The sequence below is a fragment of the Hippoglossus hippoglossus genome, chromosome 21, assembly GCF_009819705.1.
Source record: "Hippoglossus hippoglossus isolate fHipHip1 chromosome 21, fHipHip1.pri, whole genome shotgun sequence".
Taxonomy (NCBI): domain Eukaryota; kingdom Metazoa; phylum Chordata; class Actinopteri; order Pleuronectiformes; family Pleuronectidae; genus Hippoglossus; species Hippoglossus hippoglossus.
This window is the reverse complement of record NC_047171.1, coordinates 11,125,700-11,133,753: the sequence shown is the minus strand read 5'-3', so window position 1 is coordinate 11,133,753 and position 8,054 is coordinate 11,125,700.

Here is an 8,054-nt window from a genome sequence, read left to right as displayed (position 1 = left end):
TGAGTAAACTAGAAAAAAGTCGTTATACTACAAAAAAGTAGTAATGTTGAATGAAAAAAGTTGCACATTTACTAAAATAAAGTTGTAATTTAATTTGAAAAAATAAAAATGCGAGAATGAATTGTAATAAAATCACGTTATTATTATTATTAGAACACATTTTTCTTGTAATATTATAACTTTTTCTCATTAAATTACAACTTCCTTCTCAATTATTATTTTCTTCATATGGCCCCGATACTCCATCGTAGCATTTCTTTGCAGAAGTCCCTCCTGTCAAAAATCAATTTAACAATCGAGTGTTCAAAGAGCACAAATCCTGTATCTGTTTTATTCAGGGACAGCCCTTGACTTTACACTGAACACAGTCCCGCTTACAGCAACGCAGTTGAAACATGTCTTATGTTCCTATTATTGTTATATTATTTTCATATGAATAAATCCTATAATGAAACTCACTTTGTTTGATCTTTGAAATGGTTTTACGGAGAGAAAGTTTAGATCTTTGAAATGAAGTCAAACTCTCTCCACCTGAGTCAGAGGTGATGACTAACACTCAGCAGAGATTTGGTGGAGTCTGAGTCATAACCCTAACTGTCGCTGTTGGTTTTGAAGAGTGTTTCTGTTTCCTGCTTTTGGCACAAAACATATATGAGAAATTGCTTCAAAAAGAAATTGCAAACCCAAAGTAGCTTGGAATACGACCTCTATAAAATAAGACATAATATTTTTCGAGTGAGACCTCTGCACCTTCGACCCTGGTGTTTCCCCTTATTGATCCACACCAATGACAGAAACCGTCCTGCCATGTTTTTCTTTCTGTGTCTCTGTCCCACACTCTTCCCCCACACTTTGTCTCGCAGTGGATTTTATAAGAGGCCATGTGAGCTCCTTTCTCACCTTGACTTCCAGCCCAGATTGATTTCTCCACGCTTCTCCTTTCCTCCTGCATTGTGTCTATCGATTCTTTGTACTCCGCCAGTGTGAAAAAGAAAACCCAAAGGCAGAGATGAAATGCTAATCAGTTTATATAAATATACATCACATATTCTGCTTGATGATGTAGAGGAGGACTGCCGGAGAGCCTGGGTGACAGCACAGAGTGGGAGAGGAGAGGAGAGGAGAGAGTGTATGGAGGCAGGCACAGGAAAAGAAGCGCAATTGAAAAGGACGATGATGCAAGCTCATGTAAAGTCTTTGGATGGTGTGTGTGTGTGGCACACATGGTTGCGTGTACTTCAGTATTTTGAAATAATTTCCGTTTTTCTTTTTTCTTTTCATAAACTACAGACAGATTTCATGAAGAGATAGATCAATGTTGCTGCTAATCCCTTGCAGCAAAGTCATTCAGCTGGCAGGCACCTTGAGCAGCGTGGGGCTCACACACACACACACACACACACACACACACACACACACACACACACACACACACACACACACACACACACACACACACACACACACACATATGGGAGAAGATATGAACCACATCAAGAAGCGTCCTTGTTGTAGGACTGCTGCACAAGCAGGGCTGGCACAGCACGAGTCGCACGAGCTGCAGAGAAACGTTGTCAGCTTTACGTCGTTTTGCTTTTCATCTGCGTTCAAACACATTAACCCGCTGAGGAGGTTTCCTTTTAATCTCATACAAATGAGTTTTCTCCCCAGGGGCACGTTATTAGACGAGTAACACCTACACACTCAGATGAGATTTTAAGAGACAATTTAAAGATATGGAGTAAGAGCAGAGCCTCACCTGAGTAAATGGAGAAGCATTAGGAGGAACTGGGACTAGAGTCACTCCAAAAATATATGACCTCCACCTTGACCTTTAAACCTACATCATGGCAAAACTCCACCAAGATGACCCAAAATTATTCTAGATCTGCCCCTCTGTCCGGATCCCCACCAAAAGTTAAGGACTTCTGTCGTGTCTCATCCTTCCACTAAGTTTCGTGCAAATCCATTCAGTGGTTTCTGCGCAATCCTCTTCGGACAGTGGTGAAAACATAACCTCCCTTGGCGGTGGTAATCAAGCATTTAACTAGACCTCTATTCATTAAACTATTTGTCTTCAACTATTTTATTGAGTCAAAAAGCTTTAATCCATAAAAGGTTTTCTCTCAGTGTTGCAGATAACGTTGTGTTTTCCTGTTTGGTAACATCCATGCTGGAGATAACCGGTGACAGGGATTTGTTGTGTGAGTAATTGTGTTGTAAGTTCCATTCATCAGGCAGTGTAATTAACACTCCATTATGTTAAAGCTGAGTATAATCATAAAATATATTAGCCTGTGTAAAAGTTAGTCGTCACTAATATATTTTTTTCTTGTAAAGTGTCAAATATAACACACATTTGTTGGTATTATACTTTCAAATGACATTTATTAGAAGGTTTCAAAAGGCTCCTGGAATAATGGGGATAAAATATATATATATATGCAAATGTTAACCCCACTGACCTAATAGTCGCTCAAACTTTGTTTAAATCCTCAGAGCTTTACTTTAACCTCTTCTGGAGATGCCAGTTTTGGGGAAATAGCGCACTCAGTCAGCTGGAACAAGCTGACCGATCCTATATATAGTGTGTGATCTTTTTGGACGGAGTGGAATAAGATAGTTTCAATTTTAAACTTGAAGCTTGTGGGACTTTTTTACAGTGGGAACCTGAAGGTTAAGGAGTTAATGCAATTTATAATTTGACAGTCCACATCACAAAAATCTATATCAGCTGCCTACAGGGAACCAGCAGCATATTGCAGGTACACAGCTTCCTCATATGTCCCATCTCTAATCTGAAACATTCAGAGCCAAACGTCTGCAGCAGCAGCACTCCGTTTCAAAAGCATTTTAATGTCCAATTTAACATCATACTGTCCCTGTGATTGGTCTGATGCAGGCGATGTGCAGGTACCAGAGGAACCAGCAGGCTGCTGCTAAACAATCACACACACGCACGACTTCTCCCCGGCCGTCCTCGTGGGTGATAGCTTCCCAAGAAGCTCTGAAAACGCGCGGGTGTCACCTGGAGTGCAGCTCCGCACTCCCTGCCTGTAAAATATTCATTACTTTTTTCCGTCACTGTCTGCCCTCGTCTTTGAAAATGGATTTGGAGCACTTTTTTCCCCTTTCAGACACCGAGTGTGACTTTCTCCCTGCACGCTCCAGACATCAGCTTTGAGTGTTGATGGGCAGGACTGTGTTTGAAAGTATTTACCCCCTTTTTCTTCCTCCAAGCTACTTCACTCCTTGTGGTGAAGAGCCTGTGAGTTCTTCTTTTTCGCAGAATGGTAGAGTGATTCACAGTGGTCTATCTTAATGTGATTAGTTGCCTTTGTTGCTTTGGAATAGTCTGTCGTTGAAAAAAAAAAAAGCTTCACATAAAACAACTTTTTGAATGTTTAAATATCAGACTTTCCTCTTCCAGTGGGAGGCTCTGATGAAACTAATTGCTCACAGTGATCCGGAATCAGATTCGGTAAAAAATTCACAATATTTCCTCAGTTGAAATCTATTGTCTTTGTACTTACTGGCCATTGTCTGGGTTTTGATAGCAGCCATTGAAAGAGCAGCGGTGGTTTGTGCACCCCGTCTGAATCCATCTTAGTCACATTAGAGAGGCAGAGGATGTCGGGGATGCCCATCCAGGCTAAGTCATTATGGCCGCCCTCTCCAGAGTCTTTCTCTCTGGTTGTTGAATCGTTTCTCCCATAAATATGATTTCTTTTTTCTATCTTTTCAGTTTTAAAAAGCAGGAATAATGGAACATTAACTGATAGGGGTGGGGCCCTGCCTAAAAATCTGATTTGCCCCTGAAATGCCCCTGTTCTCCTGGTAGTCAGTAAATAAAACAAAACATTTTATATCGAGGGCCCTCAATTCAAAAGTCCATATGGCTGAAACCACTTGAGTAACTAATCAAAAGCCTCCAGCGGTGGTTTTCAATCACTTGAACTCTGAGGACACACAGACTGCAATTTTAAATCATGCCAAGTCACGTACCCAAACCATAGTAATGGAACAATGGAGAAATTACACATGTTGACATTAAGAGACTGTAACGTCATGAGGCCTCTTTTTCCTCAGCCTGAAACAGTCGAGAGCTGAATCACTCTCTATTCACCTGATGTCTCTCCAGTTCTCCCCCACATCACTTTGGACAGATGTGGCCATCATCTGCGAGAGCATTTCATAATGCTACCACTCAAAAATCGCATTGTTCTCCTCCGTTTAATACATTCCAAAGGGTTTGCCCGAAATAGAGGGACAGAACTAGGCCAGCTTGGATCCAGATTGCTTCTAGCAGATATGACTGTAAAAAAGGGGATGTAAGCTCTCTCAATCTAAATGCCTGCTGCCTGTCAACCATAAAAAAAACATTGCTTTCGGGGAATTATTGCATTATGAGGTCTTAGCCATTAAGGCGCCCTGAGACGAGCTTTGTAGATCCATTAATGGATGTGGAGATCTTGAAGGAAAATGTTGTCCTAAAAAGCACATCAAGCTTAAAGTCAAGAATGAAAAACAACCACAAAGGTTTTGGAAACTTGCTTCAGAAACTTTTAGAAACTTTTGGAGAGAGAGAAGAGAAAAAAGGCTCAATTTATAGATATGTAGTATGTGATAAGCTCATTTGGGATTTCTTTGGATTTCTCTGTGTGTGTGTGTGTGTGTGTGTGTGTGTGTGTGTGTGTGTGTGTGTGTGTGTGTGTGTGTGTGTGTGTGTGTGTGTGTGTCTTATGTTTTTATGCCTCTGTGCCGGCTACAGTCAACGGCCCGGAGGCATTATGTTTATCTGTTGTCCATCCGTCCGTCCAATCCTTGTGAACAAGATATCTCAAGAACACTGGGAGGGAATTTCTTCAAACTTGGTACAAACATTTACTTGGACTCAAAGATGAACCCATAAAATGTTGGTGGTCAAAAGTCTTGTAATCCCAAAGAGGTATGAGCCAAAAGCTGAAATAGGTTCTGATATAAAGTTTCTAAAATGTCAGTGTGTTTAGCGTTCCACCTAACTGGTCGTCTCAAAAGTAATTGCAGTTGTTAGTTCAATCATGGCTCTTTGAGGCAATTCTTGGTCTTTCTCTTATTTTCTATCTGGGTGGCTAAAGTGACTGTCCACCCACACCAACCTTTAAATTGCATCTAAATAGAGGACATTACACCTACACCATCACACAGCCAGAATGTGGAAGAGAAATAGATGTTGCTCATGTTCTGTCTCTGCCCCGATAGCACAGCGTGTTAACAAGGACAATGTAATCTGTCTGTGTTTCAAGTCATAACACACATGGATGTCCACAAACAATAGCTGCGGCTCAAACATAATGCTAACAATGAAAACAGACAAGCCAAGCCTCGGAACGATGAGACATTTAATGGCGACAGAAGCAAGGTGTACAACACCAGTATGAAATCAGACAGACTCATTTGCGTTTGAAAAGAGGCCTTGCTGTGTGTGTGTGTGTGTGTGTGTGTGTGTGTGTGTGTGTGTGTGTGTGTGTGTGTGTGTGTGTGTGTGTGTGTGTGTGTGTGTGTGTGTGTGTGTGTGTGTGTGCGTGCCAGAGAGGTAAGAGCAGGGGGAATGTCCCACAGACACGTCTGATTAAGCAGTGTGTAAATGGACCTGCTGGCTGGACCAGATGAGGACCAGCAGATGGTTTTCCACACCGCAGGGTCATATTGTGCTGCGCCGTGTTGTTCCGTGCTCCCCCCTCCCCCCAAAGATCCTTCCTCAACCAGCTACTCAGCATGGGCCCCCGCTCCAGCCTCATTCTCATTGCCTCCACTAACACTATTAGCATGTAAATGACAGCTGAGCCCCTTCGCCTGTGGGTGCCGATTGGCTGCAGTAGACCTCCAGCTTCTCGGCGCATTGATATTATTTTCTTCATTGTTGTGGGATTATGTGGGGGGGTGGGGCGCCGGTTGTGGTGAGTTCAGGTTGGCTTGAGTTATGGTATGAATATCAAAGGTCCTCATGTCATAGAGAGTCACACCACATCTTAAAGAGGCAGCGCTGAAGGAGGAGCTGCTGCCTCAAGGACGCCATGTTTGTATCTACCATGAAGATGGATGACATGACAGCTCACCATGAAGGAAAGCCAACGCGTCTTGATCGCCACCTAGTGACGGGCTGTGGTATAGTTCATAAACCCCGCTTCCTCTATGTTAGTGGATGGGACATGGAGCCAACTAAAATCTATGATTGCGAAACATAACATAGAGACAGAAGATTTTCTTCTTGCTCTGTTGTTTCAGTTTTTCACTTTTATTTAAGAAATGCATTGTACATAACAAAACACTCAACCAAGCCTGGAGCAGCACATAAATCAACAAGCACTGCTACAGTGCAGCCGACTCCATTTGTTTTTGATACAATCTGTAAAGGGACCTCAGTTTGTTCCCACTTTTGTTTTACACAAACACTTTTCATCATTTCATTCAGGTTAAAGAGCAGATTAATGCTGTGAGCACTTTTCATATCCGTCTCCAGTTGGACATCTTCACTTCGAAACAACAGCAACATATTGTTCTGCAAGCAGCTATTTTTGATTCCACCACTTTCAAAGCTTTTAGTTCCTCTTTATTTCCCGCTCCATTTCCTGCCTCTTTTTCTCTAAATGGTCACTCCACATTACTGCGCAGCACACTGGGGCTCATGAGCACAATTGCAATAAAATTGATTAATTGCAGAGTATTAGGCCCAAATGTTTATCAAATGCTGCAATGCTCTCTTAACCAAAACCATCAGGCACATGGCTATTGAGGCAGAAGCAAACAAATTAGCAAACATGGAAAAACCTAATGAATGTCATATGCTGTACCCGCACCTTCATCCAGAACAACAAACACTCAGAAACATGTAAAGTCACTAGGGGGATGTTACTAAGTACATTAACTTCCTTAATTTACTTGAAATTTTTTTTTATGTATCTGTACTTAAGTTGATATATTATTTTCTCTTTAATTCCACTACATTTATCAACACAAATCTGTACTTTACTCCACTACATTTTAAAATGCATGAAGAAGAGTAGAGCTGAGATGCCACCGCCACCACCGAGACCATAATGATGAAGTACACTGCTGCATGAGGGAATAGGCTACACTCGTACTTAAGTAGATTTAAAAGCAATTACCTATTTACTTTTACTCAAGTAGAAAACATAATTTGGCACTTTTACTAATACTCAAGTACATTTATGTCTAAAATACTAATAAAAGCCCAAATGTGTAATTTCTCTTGTCCTATTCTTTCACATCTCTGAGCAGCTCGACCCAACCTCTACGTACCCTGATCCTGTCGGCTGCAGAAACGCAGTATAGATGCACCCGACTGTGTTCACCCGGCTGCCTGCCTTTACTCAGATTTCCTGCATGTGCAATATTCACAGTGTGTCATCATCGTGGGTTGAAGCAGTCAGATGAAAAACAAACCTTTAATTTCCCCAGCTCCCTTAGAGCAGAATCAGAGACGAGCAAAGGCTTATTTATTTGGTTTGTGTTTACATCAAGTAAACAGCAGTCTGTGTTTTATTTGTTGGCATCAAAATCAGAATGTGTTTTTGCAGTCATGACACTCTGGGCGGTATAAAACTGCAGGTATAGAAATAAAGTAAAAGTATATTTCAACTGAGAGGACGCTGACTGTGCTTTCATTTGTTATGATGCCACACACACAAATATGAAACTCCTTACTCCTTGCAATAACTCCACAGAACCCTCGAGAGAGACAAGGAGTCATGGGGTTTAAATAACTGGTAGATACAGCGCCATAAGTTTTGCTCTGCAACTGCCTCTGTCCTTCACTGCTCAGAGCCCTCTGCGGCTGCACTGAATTATTTAAGAGACAGCAGTCATCTGTGAGGGAACCCAACAGACTCGCTTCTGTGTCCCTTGAGCCCGACAAGAGGCAGAAGGGTAGCTGGGACACGGCAGCCGGAAATAACACGAGCAGAGAAATCTGGCTGCTGTGGCTTTATTACACGGCTGGAATCTGGTTCAGAGGCCTCAGCTGCAAATGACGCCGGTGACAGCAGAAGGAC